This window comes from Tauraco erythrolophus, chromosome 18, assembly GCF_009769465.1.
Source record: "Tauraco erythrolophus isolate bTauEry1 chromosome 18, bTauEry1.pri, whole genome shotgun sequence".
Classification (NCBI taxonomy): Eukaryota; Metazoa; Chordata; class Aves; order Musophagiformes; family Musophagidae; genus Tauraco; species Tauraco erythrolophus.
In genome coordinates, this window is record NC_141482.1 from 10,341,212 (window position 1) to 10,361,723 (window position 20,512).

At 42.1% G+C, this 20,512-nt stretch overlaps 1 protein-coding gene across 1 annotated transcript in view; it reads right to left on the minus strand.

The window, feature by feature from the left end:
• Positions 1-1,952, minus strand: part of ZNF217 (zinc finger protein 217) — a 28,835-nt gene extending 26,883 nt beyond the window's left edge. The window contains exon 1 of the mRNA XM_086622962.1: positions 1,874-1,952. The gene's annotated coding sequence lies outside the window, so the exon portion shown is untranslated. The remainder of the gene's footprint in view (positions 1-1,873) is intronic.
• Between the last annotated feature and the right edge of the window lie 18,560 nt (positions 1,953-20,512).

Consider the following 20,512-nt stretch of genomic DNA (forward strand, 5'->3'; position numbering starts at 1 on the left):
CATTGTCACAGCACTGTGCTCTGATACCTTTGCGGACACAAAACCAGCCCCCACCAACCAACAAGCATGTAAGCACTGGTCAGCAAGTCAATGCCTGCTATTCAACTTGTAGTTAGGCGTTTTATTTCTGTGTCTTCCAGATCATATCACTCCTGCGTTTCAGGGCCTAATAAAATGTGAAGAATGATATGCTCCCTCTCTCTCCTTGCATCTGAAACTGCGTTATTTCCCTCTCTTCTTTTTCACACATTCTTACAAAAAACTTCCCTTTTCACATACTTCTATAAGAAAACATTTCACTGCATCTACTTCAGTTCCTATTTCTATTTTCGATTTTCACTAGATCCTTCTGCTACTGCGTCTCCCTCAAACCCACTGGTAGGAACTGATGTAGTTTTAAAGCTCTCAAGGTCACTTCAGAAATGAAGGAAAAAAAAAAAAAGTTGTTGCCTTAAAAAACCTTTAAACACACAAAACCCCTAAACTAAACCCTTTTCAAATTCAAACGCCTTTCATGAGCAGATCAATAACCCAACATAAAGATTTTTGTTCACCACCACTTCAAAACTATTACACTTCAATTCAAATACTTACTGGGAGTCACACAGCACATTTTATGGGATGGCTCATTAGAGTACATGCAGACCTTACTTTGGCTGCAGGTTTTCTGTGTGGGAAACAAACAAACAAAAAAAACCCCACAACCAGAAACAGAAAGTCCAGTGGGTATCACGGAACAGGAATGAAATCCAATTCTAGATATTCTAGAATTTTACTGTCCTCGCTTGGCAACGTCTTTTGTTGCTTAAGAAGTCAGTTGAGGCTTATTTATTTATTTTCTAAACTTCCTATTCCTCTTAAAAAAAAAAAAAAAAAAAAGAGAGAGAAACATGATGCCAAAGAAATTACCAGGAAGGGTTTAGTCTTTAGAAGACAAAGGTAAACGAAACAAAAACTGGCAAAACGGATCAATAAACTTTTCATTAACGGCCCCCCCCCCCTCGCCCCATGAGCCACTTACTACAAATCCTTCTTCCAGGAACATCTTTGACTCACAAAGAAATGTCTCTTCCCGCTCTGCTCCCCCGCCCGGCAGAAACGCACCCCCAAACCCCGGGCTCAACGCCCCGAGTGTTCAAAAGCAAACACCCAGGTATACAATGGAAGTTTGAGACACCTACTTGCGCGGGGGGGAGCAGGGGAGGGGGAGGCGATCCCGGGCAGGAGAAGGAAATCAGGGACAGCGAGAAGTTTACGGGTGGGAGGGAGCGAGGGAAGGGTTTCTCTCTCTCCGCGCCCGCCGCTGCCTCTCGCTCCCCTGCCCGCCCGCGGGCGCTGCGGGCCGGCCGGCCCCCGGGGAGGGGGCGGCGGGAGGGGCTCGTTACCTGCTGCTGCCGCTCCGCTCCGCCGCGGGAGGGGGCGAGGCTGGGCCGGCCCGAGGTGGGCCGGCTGCCACACCTGGCCCCCTCCCTTCCTCCCGCCCCCCCGGGAGCCGCGTCCCCCCACACACCTGCCCTTCCTCCTCCTCCTCCTCCTCCCCCCCCGCCCCAGGGGCGGTCAGTGCGCCTCGCCAGCCTCCCAGGCGCCGGGACAGCACGAGGATGGGCGGCCCTGCTCTGCGGGGGGTGTGCCTCCTCGGGGCCCCCTCCTCAGAGGGAGGGGGGGTGCACGCCCCCCCCCCAAACGCCCTCGAAATGTCCCAGAAAGGCAGCTGACATTACCCCCCGCGGTCAGTCACACAACCAGCCCCTCACGGCAGGGACCGCCCCGAGGGGAAGGGGCTGCACCTCCCTCAGGTGCTCCCTGTGCCGGGGAGAAGGAGGGAAAAGGGGGGCCAGAGCCCCCTGGAAGTTGACCCCCAGCCCTCCCTCACCTGTGCCTGAGCCGCCTCCCCGGCCGGCATCCTGAGGTGGGGGTAGAGGGAGGAGGGGAGCGGGGGCAGCCGCCCGCGGTGCCGCCGGAGCCCGGACTCGGCGGCGGCAGCGGCGGCGCTCGGGGCACTGTTTGTAAACCGCTCCCGCCGCAGCTGTTGCTAGGGCAGCCCCCAGCGTTCGGCCACGCCCCGCCCACGCAGGCCACGCCCACCGACCGGCGCAGGCCCCGCCCCCTCGGCGGGGCGGGCGGCCCGCGAGGCGCTGGGCCGGCCCGGCCGGGCCCTGGCGTTAAATAACGTGGCCCGGAGCCGGGCGGGGGGCGCGGAGCGGGGGCTCGGCGCGGCTCACGGCTCTGCTGTCTGGCCCGGTAGCGCCTGGGGGCGGCTGGGCCGGGGCCTGCCGGGCGGTGACGTGAGCGCCGCGGCGATTGTTCCCTTTGTGCCGCAGCGGTGCGAGGGGGAAGCGCGGGAGTCCCGGGCGCTTGTAGCGGCCCCGCCGCGGCGGCGGGTCGGGGCCCGGCGGCCTTTGTGCTTTGTGATTCAGGGAGATGGGCGATGGTTATCTCCCTGAATAACAAAACGCGGCGGAGGACGGTTCCATAAAGCCCTGTATCACCCCGGCATAAAGCGCGCGCCCGGCAGGGGCCGTTACGGGCCGGATCGGTCTGGGCTGCTCCTACAGCCTCGTCTTTGCAAATGTAAATAAAACCAATGCACCTCGTGAGTGTTGTCCTGCCGTTTCCTTTGGTGGATCGCGGAGCGGTGAAGCGGCCCGAACCGTCTCTCTCTGCCCGCGGCCTCCGGCTGCAGCCGAGCGGGTCCCTTCGGGAAACGCGCCCTGCACGCGCAGCTGCTGCCGCATCGGGGGACGCTGCCCCGGAACGCGGCGACCCGCTGTGGACGGGACCCAAAAAAGTGCCAGGATCCGTGTGCTTTGCATTTCCTTTCACAGTCACACGCGCTCAGCTGTTCTGTGTGGCGAAGCGTGGCTTCTCCAGAGGTACGGACGCTGAAGCGGAATTAAATGCAGCAGGCAAAGACTTAAAAATATTTTTTAAGTATTCCGCTTGGAACCGAGGAGCTCTTTAGGAGTTAAATGCAATCTGTAATATTGCTAGCAAAGTGCTTAATCTCTGCTAGACTCTGAGGTTAACACCTTCTTCGAGGAAATGGGATAAGAAAGAGGAGAGTTTCCATGTGGTCTCTCTTGGTTTTTTCCCCCCGAAGACACATTGAGAGCTGTTAAAGTCAGTTTAGTTTACACCAATAGGTTTAGATCACACTCGGGCTTATTTGCTTCAATATAAAAATCATCCTGCCTAAGTGGTGGACATTTGTAGAATAACAGCAAGTAAAATTATGGGGGGAGGGTTATGTGTTTTACAGTTTTCTCAAAATGTTCTCCCAGTCTAAAACCTACTCAGGTTGAAATTTATGTCACTTATATGGCAAATAAAGATTAATCAGAAACACTACAGAACGTGGTAGGATACTTACTCACCAGGTAATTCTGGAAAATGAAATATCTTTACTGGCAAATTTGAATCTTGCTTCACACTAACTTGAAACAGAATCCCTTTCATGAAAAGAAGGTCACAACTGATGAGGCCAAACTTTTAAAATCAGTATGTTTAAGACTGGCCCTTCAACTAGTCATATAGGTAGATGGTGCACCCTTACTAGTTTCCTGAGAATTAAAAAACCTCAGCATGAATCAACTGTGTGAACCAAGACCACGGGGTTTTGCCTTGGTCGGCTTCTTTACAGGCTTTCAGACATTAGGTCTTGGTCCTCCCGCTGCTCCGCTGCCCTCAATGGTCCGAGAGTTTTGAATTGATACAGGAGGAAACTGATGTAGGGCGTGCTGCACAATGAGCAATTCCAGTTGGTTTTTTAAGTGCGATTTTTTTCAGTATGATGTATCCGAGTGAGCTGTTTATACATGCATGCAAAATATTCCGCTGTATTGCAAGAGCTTCGCGTTTCCTCGTAACTTGCTGCTCACTGATTTGTACTATGTGACCAAACCTGATCCCACAAACACTCCCAAGTTTAAGCCAGTTCACTTCAGTGGGACTCGCTATGTCAGTTTATCGATTATCTACAAATGGCAGCATGGCAAGAAGAACAACGTAGAATTTCACTGGAAATGGGTGTGGGAGTTACGGGTTTTGCTGCACGGTATGTCCCGAGTCACATGACTCTCTTAAAAATCCTGACAGTTAAAATATTAGTCTTCTTATTGTCTTCTGATTTTAGCATTTTTGAAGTCATTATATTGAAGACTTAAACTCCAGGGCCCACAAACTTTTAAAAATATTAAACTTGTGCTTTTGCTCTTAACTGTCTCCTAAAAGACTCGAAGAGTCAGGCTTTGCAATATTTTTTGTTCTCATGACATACCCAAACCCATTATTTTTCCCCTCCTTTTCATTTTTTACCCCTTTTTAAAGATTGTGCTTTTTCAGGTGAAATATACTGACCTTCCTGATCACGCGGGGTGTTTCACTGGAGCCAGGACTCTGGGTGACTGTAAACGTGATTTAACAGAGAACATAGAAGCCGTATGGTTTTTATCCTCTGAGATATGGTACCTCTGTGGAAAACATAAGAAAATAAAAAGACTCTTTCAGGAAAAAAAAAAAAAAAAGAGAGGCTCAGAATATCTTAAAACTTTCTTTTTTCTGTTTTTCTCAAAATGCATCATATAATATCACATTACAGGACTGAAATGAAAACATCCGATTTATTTTTACAGATTAGCCACAATGACCTCTGTGATTTATGCTCGTGGCACTGGAAATGTTTGATACGATGTAAGGGCCAACTTGTAAAATAAATCTTAGATTTTCTTCTCCCTCTGTTTTGCCTTGTGTTGAAGACATTTGCTGCCTTTCTGGAGAAGCTTCAGCGATCAATGTATTACGCGTGAAGTAAAACTTCTACAACAAATGCAGAGGAAAGACTGACAGACCTGTGTTTACTGTTCTGCACTATATGTTACTACACAGTCTTGCAATATTAAACCTAGACCCAAACTAGACTTTGGAACCAGGCAGCATGCCCAAAATTGTGATAATCTCGTCCATAACAACAGGAAAAAAATAAAATAACATTGCTGAAAGCTGAAAAGTTTAGCTTCAGTCCCCAAACTCCTAATGTACTTAAATTTATAAGTTCTTTTAAATTGCATTATATACGGTTACATTATGTAAAAATCCATACTAAAAGTCTTGCCAACTGGTTCAAGTCCTGCTCTTCTGCATAGCGCACATGAGAAAACCCTCGCTGTCAGAGAGAATGAAAACAGAGCTGATCAGCAACAGGAAGCCTTTACCTAAATTTGAAGTCTTTTGAGGGCTAGCATGGGTGTTTGTCTTAAACAACTGACCTGAGTAGCGAAATACCCAGCCTATACCTGGCAGCAGGAGATCAGCCAAGTTTCATTCTTATACACAGGGACTGTCTCATTTTAGATTCATATTTAGGCAGCTATTAAATCTGGCCTGTCGTGTGGTTAAGGCACAAATGGGATTTAGGGGTTCTGGGCTCAGTCCCAGCTCTGCCACAGACTTCCTGCGTGATCTTGGGCAAGTCTTCTCACAGGGCTCACAAACTTTGGCAGTTTTTTTTTTTTTTTAAGCCCCTGCTCTAGCAGTCAAGTCATTACATGAAATTCCCTGTCTGCTGGCATGAATAGATAAATAAAGTAAATACGCAGTGTTTTAGCTTTTAAGGAGATAAGCCTGAAACCATGATCAGAGTGTAACCTAATGGCTCAAAGTTAGAGAACAAATTTTACAAGTCCTTTTTAAAATTATTTTGGGCATCTGGGCTGTAAGCTGAAATAGAAAATTCTACAGTCTTAATTTCCACAGAACAATTTCTATTTGTAAAATCAGGATTGCTTTGCTTCCTTGCTTACAAAGTTCTTCATAAATTGTTTGTGCGATGTTTAGATGAAACTGAGACTAGAAAATAGAATCTCTTATGAGAAGGCTTTATCAGTGTTTTGCGGCTTGTTTTTTGAATTTCCCCTCTGCACAAATTACTTCTTTCAGCATTATTTCAGCAACAAGTAAAAGAAAATCCCATCGTGTCAGATGATTCTCCTGTTTTTGCCTCTGCAGACGCACACGGAGTTGTGTGTTTACAGGAAACGCCTGCTGCAGAGGCACTCTGGTAGTTAGACACGGTCTCAGATTTGACTACCGTGCTCACATGATTAAATTTACTAAATGAAGACACAGATGAGACAGTGATGAGAAAGCTGCAAGCAATCAGGTTCTTGCAACATCAGATAATCCATGAAGCGACTTTGTGCAGTAACCATGCAGAAGGCTCCCCGCGCCCTCCCCCCCAAGAATGTGCCTGGCTGCTGCATTAGTAACTATCTCCTCAACCCATATTCAGTTACCAGGCTCCCTCACATCAACAGCAGCTTTTTTTTTTTTAACCCCCCCAACCCCCCCGCATTCTAGACCAAAGTGCTGCATTCTTTAAAAATGCATTCGTAGGTATTTTTATACTCAGCTAAAATTTGAAGGTTTAGTTACTTTCTAAGCAGCACGTTTAGCATAGAAGAGTTTATTTTTATAATGACAAAGAAATTGCAGGGTTTTCCTTTCACTGTTTTATACATCCTGTCTGTATAAACTCATAGATTTCAAATCCTGCGAGGCACGTTGACAGTACAGCTATTAAAGATTTTCTATTTGACCTTGATTTTGTTTTGTTTTGTTTTCACTGTGTATGAACTTTAACAGACTTGAAGCATGACATGTCCCTTCTTTTTACTTACCACAGTACCCATAGCATAGGAAAAGATATGTAAACAGAAGCTTGTTCAATAGCATGTAGATTTCTCAAAGAAAATATATCCCTTTCTCGAAGCTCATTTTGCTCAACCTACGTTTTTGTTCCTGTACTTTGTTCTGCAAACGGATCCTTTTCGAAATGACGGCACACCGTGATACGCATGTTCTCTTTTCTTATAACTCGTGAGGTGAAAGATCTCTGGGATCTTACTGTTGTTTATTCAAACACACAATAGTTGTTTGATAGGGTCTACCGCAATAGCAATAACAGCAGTATTGTTGCTACTGTGGTGATAGAAAAAGAATAAAGATTTGCATGGAGAAGTAATATCTTTTATTAGATGCAGTTGGGAGAGAGAGAAGAGCTTTCAGGCACACAAGCCCTTCAGGACTGAAAACAGAAACTTCAAGCATGCATACGTTTGTGCTGTGTCGTGAATGAAGACAAATACATCGGTGAAATATAAATGATGTAAAAAAGGCTGCTTGAGAAGATAAACAAACTGAAGATAATGAAGTCATACCCTCTGCCCAGAATGGCTCAGTTATCAGCACCAGAGGCCCTAAACTTTTGTTGTAACTCTCCAAACTGTCCTTCCCAGTATCACGTGGCCTTTACTCTGAATATCAAGAGTCGGATCTAGAGACTGGCTGTTAATCCTCTCTCTTCCTCGATTCCAGTCTTCTCACTCTCAGTTTATAAACGACTTCTTTCCGCTGCTTGGATATGGCAAAATACAGGCATGTTCGCTCGTGCTAATTACCACCTGACACCATTCTTCAATTAAAAAAAAAAATCCCTGTAATATTAAAAGCCTAACCCTGAGCTGACTGCTCACACATAGAGGGGTAGGTGTACACTGAACTGGTTCTAAAATTGAGGCCACAATGTATTGTTTTGATATGATGCCATGCTTAAAGCCTGTATTTGTTAATAAAAACTTTCCTAACCCAGTTAGTGAGCTTTGTTCACAATTGTTACAAAATAAGTTGATCTGCACCAAAATCTAAGATCCTACAGAGCTCACAAGTCTGCAAAACAAGAGTTTTACAGCCGCGTTTCAATTCTGACACTTACGTAGGTGTAATTCAAATGTCACCTTTTTCTCCACTTCTCCTTTTGGGGGTCATTTTCCATTTTGCCTTCCATTAAAGAAGTTTGCCTCCTCTTTGTTTGTTTTGATCTTAAACAGATTGAATGGAAATTTCAGGCACACCAATAATATTTACAACAGGGTGTATCATCAGAGTCATGGTAGTAGCCATTCAGAGTTTTATAAGATGTTCCCAGACTGAAGAAGGAATCTCTAGATTAATTCCTTTACTTTCTGTGGCATATTCCAAGTGCGTTCAAAGATCAAAACTGCCTTAAAGGGTGGCAGTTACTGCTGCTTGTAATCGTGATGTGGAGGTAGATGCCAAAGAGCTGAACCAGGCACAAGGAAACAAAATTATCTGCCTTAAGATAGCAGAGAGACAGAAGACATCTATGCCTAAATATTCATTTTATAAAGGTTTTTATGTAAGATGACCCCAGACTTTGTCAGGTGTAATCCCTAGGAACAACATGTTGAGTCCAGTTAATTTTTTGAGACATACTTTTGCAAAAGTATTTATCTTAGAGTATGTTCTCACACTCAGCTATAGTGCTACTACAGCACTTAAATACCTGAATTATAGGGTGGAGAGAACAGGATACAAAAAGCAATTTTGTGATTCTTTCCAAAACTTTCACCGTGTTAAAAATAATAATCGTCTCTCATAAACTGAAAGTGCTGGTACATTAATAATGGATGATGGGATTCTTGCACATGTGTTTATTAATTTATAAACACCACAGCCTCAGAATGGAAGGCGCTCTATAAATAGAAAGCTAATATTGATCAATCCTGAAGTGGCATTACCATTCTTGGAGGGTTGGAACATTTTTTTCTTCTCCCTAATCTGACAACAGAAAGAATTCCCTGAGCTTGGCTCTTTGTTATCATTATTTGTTTCTTCCTACGATTGCTATTGTACCTTCACCAACACTTCCTCCTTGTATCAGACACACAAGGAAAAAAAATCTGAGGCTTCTTAATGTTGTGAATGCCTAGAGCTGGTATGACAAAAATGTGCATTTGAAAGGTTATAAAAAAAGACAAACAATTGTTTAAAATGAGGTATTAGCATGACAGTTGACAAAGGCATGGTATGTTGCCAGATCTCACTGGTTTCTAATGCTAGTTAATGAGAACAAGTATTCCTTGATCTGAGAGAGAGAGAGTTGCCTGGCGTGTTCTTACAGTGAATGTGTTTCCCCATTTGGAGAATTATCATTCCAACACCATAAGAAGACACTGGTTTACTTCAAAACACATCAGCTTTTTTCCCCCCTTTCACAACTGACTAGTAACCTGATCTCTGTCCTTACATTTGTTATGTTTATTTGATTTACATTTTTCTTTTTCCTTCTTCTTGCAAAAATAACGTTCTTGCAACAGTGCGAGAGGACGCAGTCGCTGCTCTGATAAACAGGTGATGAACATTTGCCGTCTGTGTCCTGGCTTAGAGGGGGAGGGGGAACAGAAAAACCCACACTTCCCAGATCTAAGAAGCTTTCAAGTAACTTTCAAAACCAACCCCAAAGCGCAGCCTCTTTGCACAGCTCCCACCGTGCTGACTTGCGCCAAAATCTCCCAAACCATCCCACAAGGGAAGCTTTGTCGATAACGCTGCCAATACTCTGGCTCAGACACAGACAACTCTCGAGAGCCAGCCAGTATCAGAAAACCTGCCAAATTAAAACACGTGTCAGAAAATGCTGAGTTCCCCCTTACCGAGCGTGCTGTTCCTACCAGGCTTCAGCTGGGGCTGGGGCTGGGGCTGGGGCTGGGGCTGGGGCTGGGGCTGGGGCTGGGGCTGGGGCTGGGGCTGGGGCTGGGGCTGCTCGGAGCAGGGCTTCAGCTGGTGCATATCAATATCACACTATTGCCTTTAATGGAGCTACAGTAATTTCCAGCAGCTGTGGGTTCACCGCAGCGCTTTAGCATGCCTACGAGGAGTTTTAGTTTTAAAACCTGCTCTTCCGTGAGGCCTAATCCTGCGGTGATGGGCAGGCTGTCTTATGGACACGGCAGCCCCCTGAAATCTGCCCGTCAACAAGCAGGATTTCCACTCACGTGTGGAAATTCAAAATTTGACATTACTGTTTTGCTACAATGGAAGTATTGTATATGGGATGGAGTAATACCTTCCCTGCGGTCTGTTTGTGTCAGGATATTATTCAAAGTAAATCATCACATTTTACTTCATTTTTGCCATTGTTACAGTATTTCCTGTATGACTTTTTTTTTTTTCCCCTCAAAAGAAAGTAGCTATTACTTCATATGGAAGTTTTTGAGAGGACTTTTTGAGAAGAAATTGACATAACTGGAAATTTTTCTACAGTTAAAAAGCCTGCTTTCAAACAAGACACTGTGGAGCCTCACAGTAACACATGCAACTGAGGACATTTTAAACTTAAACTGCTGGTGTTAGACAAAGAGGAAGATGACTTGTTGTGTGGAAGCAAATGCAAAACCTGAACCATCAGAAGTGAAATAACAAGTAGAATTGAAATGAAAACTCCTTTCAGTTTATTCATCTGAGATGGTGTTACCGCAGATTAAAAAGGAGAAAATTTTATATGGGCCTTTTTTTTAATATGAGAGGGTTCTTCCAAAGTTAGAGGATACTATAATTTTATAATAACTATTTCTGTTAACACAGTTTGGGAGAAAACAGCTTGTTTCTGTGATTAAGCAAGCAGGACATTTGGTATAGACTAGATATAATAACTGGCAAGTACATGTACATGCATACTTACAGGAAAAAAGCAGCGTGTTTGTCTGAGGCATGCTGCAGGAGCTGGCTGTTAGTACTGTAGAGAAACAGACCTCTCTCCCAGGTCTCCTAAGAAAAGCCTTTGGTGCTGACAAAATCCCTGCCCAACAGATGCAGCCATAGCTTTATCAAGGACTTCTGGTGACACTATAAACCATGATGAGAGTGAAAAAATGCTTCCTGCTGCAGACTTCCTGCTGCTGCAGGAGCAGCCCAGAGCAGTTTGTTTCAGACGTTGTATCTTTATCAGGCTGCGTGGTGAATTAAAGTCTTTAACGCAGCGCACAGGAGTTGAGCAAAACGCATAAACGGGTGATGCTGTGTCCTCTGGTGTTGTATATGTAGATTTAGAAAAATACCTGCAATAGTAAATGTGATCATTTTATTCAGCGTAATAAAAGCTCCATAGTCCATTCTGCTGGGTTAGACATCAAAATGGTTTTAGACATTCGTCGTCAAAGGTGGATTTTCAAGAGAAATTAGGGACTCGGTGAAGTATTGCAAATGTGCGTGGAGTTGGATGTCTGCTTTAGGCTTGTAATTATTTTAATTCAGGTATGTAAACCAGATAATTATACATGGAAACAGCTAATTGGGCAAATTTTCATTTCCTTTTACCTGTACAGACACAGGAGAAATCGGAAGAACCCACTGTGAATACGTGCCCTCTGCGTTTTCTAACCTGCACCAACACCAAAAAGATCTAAGGTTCTGTACCCTGCTATGGATCCCCATACAGAACTGGTTTTGAAGTGAGGAGAGTGTATAGTTCTCAGCCCCTCCGGCCATGTCAGCCTGCTGACCACCCCTGCTTCTCCTTTCCTGCTGCCCCCTGGGAGCACGGATTTGCTGTGCTCTTCCTCCATCCCAGGACTCTCTTCTGACTTTTTTTGTGGACTCAGTTTTTGTGCTGCCCCTTGCTCTGATACTTTTTAGACCTGTGCACAAAGGCAGAGAGAAGAAAGGAAACACAGAATGTGTCTTTCTGGGTTTCTCAAGAGGATTTTTTTTTTTTTTTTAGAAGTTGCAGTGAATATAGATAGACAAGGGAAAGACCAAGTGTGCATATGTACCATGAGACACAGGAATATCTCAATAGGCATTTTACTATACTCTCAGTTTCCCTACCCCTAGCAACGCGCTGACAAATCAAGATCTGCCATCCTATATACAGTACTCCAGCTGTCAGCCTTAAGCAGAGCGTCTCCTTGCCAGAGTACAGCCTCGCCTTTGTTTCAGCTTCGAAACTAAAATCACAATTTGTAAAATAAAGGGAAAAGGATTCTTTTCTAAGGCAGGAAAGTCACTAATCATTTTAAAGGTTCATAACTCTGTTAACTGCTTTGAACAAGAAGCCACACACTAAATGATAATGGGTTTGTAGTAACAGAATGCCTTGTATTTAATACAATAATAACCAGTTACACAAAGTCAACAGACTCACTATACTCACCTAATACTTAATTTTATAAATACTTTCATTGATTTAAATTATTCTCAGTAAGAAATATTCGTCATCTGAACAGCCTTTGTTTCTACTTGATCATTTTTCAAGGCAGGAAGGAGAGTTTTTGAAGATAGCTATGACTATATAGAATTGTTGAGGCTGGCTCAGAGAGGGTCATGCAGTATCTCTACGTCCTAGACTTTCATGTCTTGCGTCTTAGAAACAGCAATAGGTCAAAGGTAACGTGAGTTTTGTGGGGCTTTTAACAAATGCATTGTATAGGAGTGAGTGACTTACAGAGGCACAATCTGCATGGGTAGCACAAGTCGTACTTAAAACTGCCCACGATTTAATTAAAAGTCATAGATGGCTGGAAGAACAAGAGAACCACTGCTGTGTACTGGTACAAGTACTTCACAAGTAGTGGTAGGCACCAGCATACCCATTTTATAGATGGAGAAACTGAGGCTTGGAGAGGCACGGTATTTTCCTCAAGATACTACAAGTATGAGACACAGCCACTGAGCCAAGTGTATAAAAACTTTAAAGAATACTGTACAATAGCCGTATGACATCTTCTAACGAACCAAAACCATGGATCTGTCAGTTACTAGCCAAAGGAGAAACAGAATGGGAAGATGCAGTACAGTGTGATTAGCTAGGGCTACTCTGTGCGGAGATACTTGCAAGCACATCCTTTTTTGTCACCAACATGATGAAGAAAAGAATTTTTTGTCCTTTTCTTCTTTATGCAAGAAAAATTCAAGGGCTGGATTTGCCCTTCGTGTGGGATTTCTGGCTAAAAGGGCAGTGCAGTTGGAATTTCTGTGCATAGCATCAGATGAATTTTCATACATCTCAAATTTCTGGGATCTGTGTAGCGGATGTGTAGCTCTTGTACTGCTTTCCTCGGAAACTTTGGATTTATTGAGCACGTGATGTATGATTGATTCACATGTGCAACAAGTTTGGTGCATCCCAGATACATCAGGTTTATTCTTCATGCCATGACACAGCACTCGTGCACATATTTGTGTCGAGGAAATCCCAGACAGAAATGTATCAGTCCCAGATTAGGTCTTCATAGCCAAGGAAGGGCTGAGTGGATTAGGGAGCCGCTGCCTGTGAGGAATATATTGACTCATGGCTTTGGAGACAATACCTGTCATCCCCAATGCAAAATCCCACGGGGCAATATGGGAAATTTCCATTAATGAGTCAGCTTCATTTCCCTCCATTCATTGCTGTAGATTTCTTAGGATTGAATCTGTCCGAATCCCCTTTCATCCCACAATATTCAGGAAGTACCAGCCAGGCTCTGTTTTCCTTGAGAAAGGCTGCACAGTGTCACTGGGAGCACAGTTTGGGCTGTTGCAGTCAAATTCAGAGAACCTTAATCCAAGGGTTTTTTTTTAGAAAGGAGACAAAGGAATCCTAATTAGATGGAATATTAAAGACTCTTATCTGGGAGACTCTCATTGTTTGCAATCCAAAGGTGATCAGGAAAAGTCCATAATTTAAAAAAAAAAAAAAAAAAATCCCCCCCAAAAAACCCTGAAACTGCTCCTTTAGTTTGCAGGAGCCACTCACTTGTAACATAACAGGACAAAATAGTGTGTAATATTTCCAAAGTCTGCTAGAAGAATGGTGTCTTGAACTGAAATATTTGTTAATACAAGAGTAAAGCACATGAAATGAATGCCAAAATATGAATAAACTCAACTATTATTAATGTAATATCATTCAAAGCAATAAAAAAATAGTAAGTGAAATTGTACTGCAAAAGCAGGAAATCACTAGGGAAAATATGTTGCCTCAAGACTTAAGTTGGAATGAATTCCTAGAATCTTGTATGCTAATTTAAAACTGCTTCATTGCAGATTTATTTGGAATATTGTATCTTGTCAATAGACAAAGAGTAAGCGACACTGAAGTGCTGTGTTAAAAGCAGTCGTAGCAATCGAGGTCAGATGTCTCCATAAGCTGAGAAGTATTCAGATGTTCTGTATTTCTTTGGTTCACTTGTACAATTTTCTTCCCCTCTATCTTTTAATTTGTTAAATGATTTGCGAGAAACCAAAGCACCTACATTTAATTAGCTTTATAAATCAAAGGTGACAATTCTTTAGTAACCTGTATTATTTCCCAGCTTGGCAAGCTAGAAAAATGCTGACAAATTTATTTATTGACCTGTTGTGTTTTGCAAGGACAGCCAATGTTATATTGATCCAGCTATCCAAAATGCTGTAGCAGGGGCAATAACATTCAAGTGTCGGTGTCTCCACATCATCACTATTCTGTTCTCTCCCTACCCAGTGATATCCCCCATCTTTTACGAAAATGCAAATGCGCCCATCCCCCAGACCTACCCTCCTCCTGCATTCAGGAAGGATCCTTATTGTTAGAAATTAAACTGAGAAGAGAGCAGAGACCTTTACTTGGCATATAGTTTGCTTCTTTCATCGGAAGTGATCATTAGTAACTACTGTTGCAACTTTAATTATATCCTCAATAACAGCTCCCCCACCCCCAGCACTTTCAGTAAACCTCCCTTTGTATCACCCAGGAATCCGATCCTGCAATCCTTCATGGAAAACCCTCTATTGAAGTCAATGGGGTTGACTTCTGATTTCCTTAGGTCTCACTTCTGTAACTCATATTTTTAAGGCGTAGGCTCTTCTTTCTGATGCTTAAAAATATGAACACGCAGAAGTCTTTGGGAGATCAGGATTTCCATTTTTTGTTCATGATAAAATGAAAAAATAAATGAAGACTTCAGTATTTGACCTATTGGGATACCTCACTTGACAATCACTCATGAGTTAGGGTGACAAGGTCACGTTCCTTATTCTTTATTCATTTAACCATTTTATAATTATAAGTAGCAATGGAAAGCAAGCAATCTTCACAGTTAATAATCTTCCCAGACCCCAGGGTACAGATCTGGGAAATGGAGGAAACAATGGGGAAAAGTTTAAAATTGTTTTCCATAATTTATTACCAGGAGGTAAAGAAAAAAAGTGTATCTTTGGAAATGCATGTTCATTTACATTTCTAGCAAAATCCATCCTGAATGTAGCAGTCAGCTGAAAAGATACAGAAGACACTGACAACAGGCCTGGAATATTATTATTATCCAGTTGATATTCTGTTTTTCCCTTGTGCATTTTTATGCAAATATTGTTACTTTTGCCACTTCCAACGATCCTTAATTCCCACTGAAACCTCTGAGAGCTGAAGGTCTTCATCATCAGGCAATTAGTTTATATGTTAAACCACGAGTGAGGACGGGCGGGTGGGATGTCGTCACTGCCGCGTGCGGCTGGCGTTCCCCGCACGGATTTTTGCCTCGCAATGACAAAGGCCACCAGTCAAGAAGTCACTTTCGCACATGCTCGAATCCTGCCCTCTTCAAGACCACATTTTAGTGCGTGAACAACTTGAAGTATTACCTTTTGTGTGTTGTTAACCACATGCTGAAGTGTGGGCTCAAATAGGGATGCATTCCTGAATCCAAATCAATCTATCAAAATAGCTGCAGGTGAAAATTCTTCATACGTGCTTTCTGTGTACGCAATGAAAGATGCGTGGTCATACAAGTACAGGCCTGTATTGCTAGCAATTTCATAAAAAAAGAAAGTATTTAGTTTTATGTGCTATGCACTTTAAAAGCTGTCCCTGAAAAATCAAGATATTTTCCTGAGTTACATTGATTAGGTATTTAATGCTCAGAAAGAATGCCAGCAATTAAAAAAACAAACAGCATTTCAAAAATATATATAGTTTTTGGATTGTAGACTGATATTTTTTTCTAGAACATTTCCTTATGAAGGCTGTTTCAGACTAATATGTAAATTTTAAAAAGTAAAATGTTTGTGTAATCTTGTAGTTTGAAAATAATCAAAGTGATGCGAGATACATGCTGGGTTCCCAGATGGATAATATTTTGTTTTTCTTTGTGAATGTCTTTTGTCTTAAAGCTGGTGTGAAAATCTAGAAGAGGGCCCCCCATGATTGATCACCACAAGCATCAGAAGGAAATGATTCACCGCAACACTGTAACTGAAACTGCTTCAACACCTGATTGCAAACTTCACACTAGGGGACTAATTAAGTGCTGTACCTGCTCAGAGATTGCTGTAACGCACAGGACATCTCATCTAGTATAATTCCAGCTGTGAATACCCACTGCTCTGACTGATTGTTATTGGTGGATTGGTACTGCATTCAGAAGTGCATGAAGAAGTTAAAAATATATTTTTTCTTTAAATTATAAGAAGACATTAAATTATAATGCCATTAAGACATTATTTTTTAAAAAAAAAAAAAAAAGTGCAGCAAGACCTAAATATGCAGCCAAAGTGAAGTGTACACATATTTTTTGTCTCATGACAGGACTGCTTTCAGCTTCAGGGTTTTCCTACTTTTTCCCTGAACTTCATTTCAGGTATGATATGAACATTTGTAAGACATTTTCAGAATTGGCAACATTAGGAACATAAGGGTCATATTGTCTGAATTCAGATATAAAACAGTACATGAAATATCATCCAGCTACCCATGCATTGTGCTTATAACTAAGCCAATGTCTCAGCAGATTTATCATCAGAAATTCAAGTTTGCAGTCTGCAAACGGAGATAATGTATTCCTAGCAAAGCACTTATACATAGTGATTAGAAATAATGGAAGAAGAGCTGGCTGTGGGTTTTTTTTTAGGGGGAAGAAAAAAAAAAAGACAAATTCTATTAAATAATTTTTTTAGCCTGACAATAGTTATATGGCTGCAAATTAATCTACTAAAATACAGATTTTATAACCGGTGTCCAGCAATGTATTGTTCTTTTTCACTACATGGACAATGTCAGTTGCTTTGACAAATAAAATATTTCTTTTCTTTCCCCTCTTCTTCTGTCTCCCCAACTCAATCTAAATGAAAAAAAAAAATTTTTTTGAATACTGATTCAAGCAAAAAAAAAAAGTCCTACAATTTGGCAAGAGGACAGAATGATTTGGCAATAGCAGAGAATGATTTGTCCTTTGTTCTCATTTTCTAAATGATTCTGATAGTTTGTCTTCATGAGATGAAGAAATTGGTGAGCTCTTCAGGAAAGCAACCTAAAAAGCTGTAAATGCACTGTCACAGTGACATCAATTTGATGCTTCTAAAAATAACTATGCACAAATCTCCATTATATTCACCTATCTCACCATGAGCAAAGTTCGTTAAGCACCTATGATAAGATTGATTCTTGCTCATCAAATGTTATTTTCCCTTTAAAAGCCTGCTAATTCTGCGTCTGCAGAGAGCCCCAGTCGCTTGTATTGATATCGCTCTGAGGGAAGATTTAGGTAAAAAATGGTTTTGATCTGCTTTATAAAGTGATTGTGTGTATAAACCCCATAGTCCCCATGTCTGTGCAGTATCTGCAAAAAAAATAAAGTGCTCGTTTGCCCATGTGCAGCTGTGAGAGGCAGGACTGCAGGGCCTTCCCTGCTGCAGTTTTTCCATGGACTTTTCTTGTCTCCACATTAAAAAGTAAGGAAGAATGGCTGGCAGAAAGAGTACAGGAATGAGTCAATACACAGCTGCAAGATTTAAACATATGATGACCAGTCATCTCGCAGCTTCGCTAAAGATAAATTACATATTGCATTGCAAATTTGCCCTAAACTGCAGCTTCTGAAAGATATTTCGATAGGCATGCATATGCATATTTTTAATGTAAATTAGAGTTTGAGGACTAAACCGAGGTTTGCTGTGTGTTTTGCCTTGTGAATTCGCAGCAACCCTGCGCTCGGTAGCAAACTGCTTATTTCATACTTAGCGAATTCATTTTATGTATGTAGACAGTTGGTAATTTCATCTGTACGTGTTTCCAATATTAATCAGAAATATACTTGCTGTTCACAGTGTTTCATCGAGAAAGATAAAGTTCTTCTTCCTCTAAAAATAAAGCCAAGAGGAAATGTCTCCTAAGATGCTCTCACCACTCAAACACAGCCAGAAGCTCAGCTTTGACCTGAAAACAGCAACTCTGGAGGGAGCGAGACTGAATCACCGAACCTCTCGGGTCACCTCGCTGCTGAGATTCACTCACCAGGCGCAAACGCTGCTGGCCACACCGGTGGCTTTTGGGTGTAGAGACTCGTGCAGCTGGAGCCACTAAATTAATAGGCCAATTTCATCAGTAGATGACAATTTTCAATCAAAATGAATTCAGGTTGGATTCACATGCAATTGTTTTTCACTAGCAGACTCTGCTGCTATTATTGCATAAATGTCATGACTCAGATTTAAAGAAAAAAAAATCAAACAAACATGACATTCAATAACTTAGTAGTTAATAAAACTAAGAAAATAGGGTACTTGGAAAAAAGTTTTATGAAGAAGTCATATAATAAATTCTCAGAATGTTATTTTCCCTTATTATTTGGCTGAAAAAAAACCCACCTGTTTTTAATAGCTGTGCAGCTATTGAAAAAAAAAAAAAAGAAGATATTCACAAAGTTACCAAATGTTAATCTTCCTTACAATAAATTCTAAGTAGTGAAAAAAATGCACGAGTTCATAGAAATATACAAAAAAAACACTCCCTGCTCTGATTTGAACGCTACAGAGATGACAGGGGCAAGGACACAGGTTAAACATGGTGTCAGTATTAAGAATGGGTTTCAGTGCCTGTTTCACTGGGAGCTTTTAATGGATTTAACTGTATTTTGAAGGTCTCAAAATCAGTATATAAAGTCTATGGCTTCTGACACAAGAGTAGTGTGAAAGAGGGTCTTTTTTTGTGTATGGAGCTGAGAACACTGAGTCTCTCACCTGGGAAGCAGAGCGAGCCATGTCAATACCAGTCGGAGGAATGGGTCCGTAAACCAGAACAGCGGCAATAAGCACCGTGGCCCTCCTGGGAAAGGGATGGATGAGTGGTGAGGCAGAGACCAGCATCAGCCTGGGCAAGGTGGAGAGGACCAGGCTGGAGCTGCGCCTGGCCCACACGCAGGCAAGGAGGTGTTGGTAATGCACTAAACCTTTGCAGCTGGGTGAGGGGGAAGGTTTGGCCTGCGGAACAGAAGCAGGCTGATGGAGAGAAAGCGGCGTGTGTTTTTTCATACCGCTGCCTTCCTCAGAAGCTCCAGCAAAGCCACTGGCCACCACCCGGCTTCCTCCCAGCAGCACTGGCCATCTCCTGCCCTCCTGACTCCTTCTGCAGGTTTACAGCAGCAGCTGAAATGCCTCCTGCAAGCACAATGCTCCATCATCAAACAGAAACACCTCTGGACTCTTTCTTCAGCCCATCAGATCATTCCTCTCATCTGCGGTACATCCCCCTGTACCCACCACGCTCAAGGCTCTCCCCCATGGCCGGCTCTCTGGGACACATGATTTTATACCAACTGACAGGCATTGCCAGAAAGAGCCTTTTCCCTGTTTACACAGGCACTTGTCGTGACAAAGCAGGTATCAGGCTAGCTCTTCAACTCCTCGCTTGGTTTTTACACCCAGTCAAACTCGGAGCAGAGATTAAACATGAGCTATCTTAATGGGTTTTTCAAAATTGTACGGTGACTTTTTCATTGAGAGAAGAGCAGCCACTTCTGAAGTCGAATGCTACAGCTTGTAAATAACTTGCAGAACTTCAGTGCAATAGCAGAGGAAATTTTAGGTGACTGCAATGTCATTTGTCACTTGTGGACTAATGGAGAACGGTTGTAATACACTCTTGCTTTTCTGCCTGTGTTTGAATGAGCATCTTTGTTTTGTGTGCATCCTCTTGTCTAAAATTATTGTACACTGTAACAGAGGGTGAGCACAGGAAAATATGAAAGAGAAAATGTGAAAAAAACCCAAACAAACCAAAACACAAAAGGACACTACAGCATATCAAAACCTTATTCCAAATAAACACAGGCAAAATGAAGAAAGATAGAATGAAATTGCAAAAAGGCGATGGAGCAAATAGATGTAAAATTATTTGTGCTGCTTAGCTGATAGGTGTGCCAGGGTCAATCAGTTTTTTTATGATTTATGAATAAGTGAATAAATAATTATTTTATCGGTCCATTTATCATATGAATATTTTATTTGTACTAATGTTTAACTAAGATTACTGGGACTTAAACACTCAGTATTTCCCAAATCAGAAGAAAAGCATTTCCAGAAGGAAGGAATTAGTATTCCCTATTTACTTTTGAGCATCAAATATAATTTAATAATAATTAAATTAATAATTTAATATAATTATCAAATATAATATTATCAAGCATCAAATATCATTTACCCCAAATAAGAAAATAAATCAATGGCATAGTTAGAAATAATTTTCCTGCTGGGGAGGTGTCTATAATTGGCCATATACATACTGTCCATTTATGTTCCCAAATTCTAATTATGCTTGCTTCTTAGTCATAGCATTAATAATACAGATTAATACTCTACACATGTATATGACCTCCACCCAGGAATTTCAGAGCACGTTTTTAAGGATTCATTTATTAAGCATTACAAG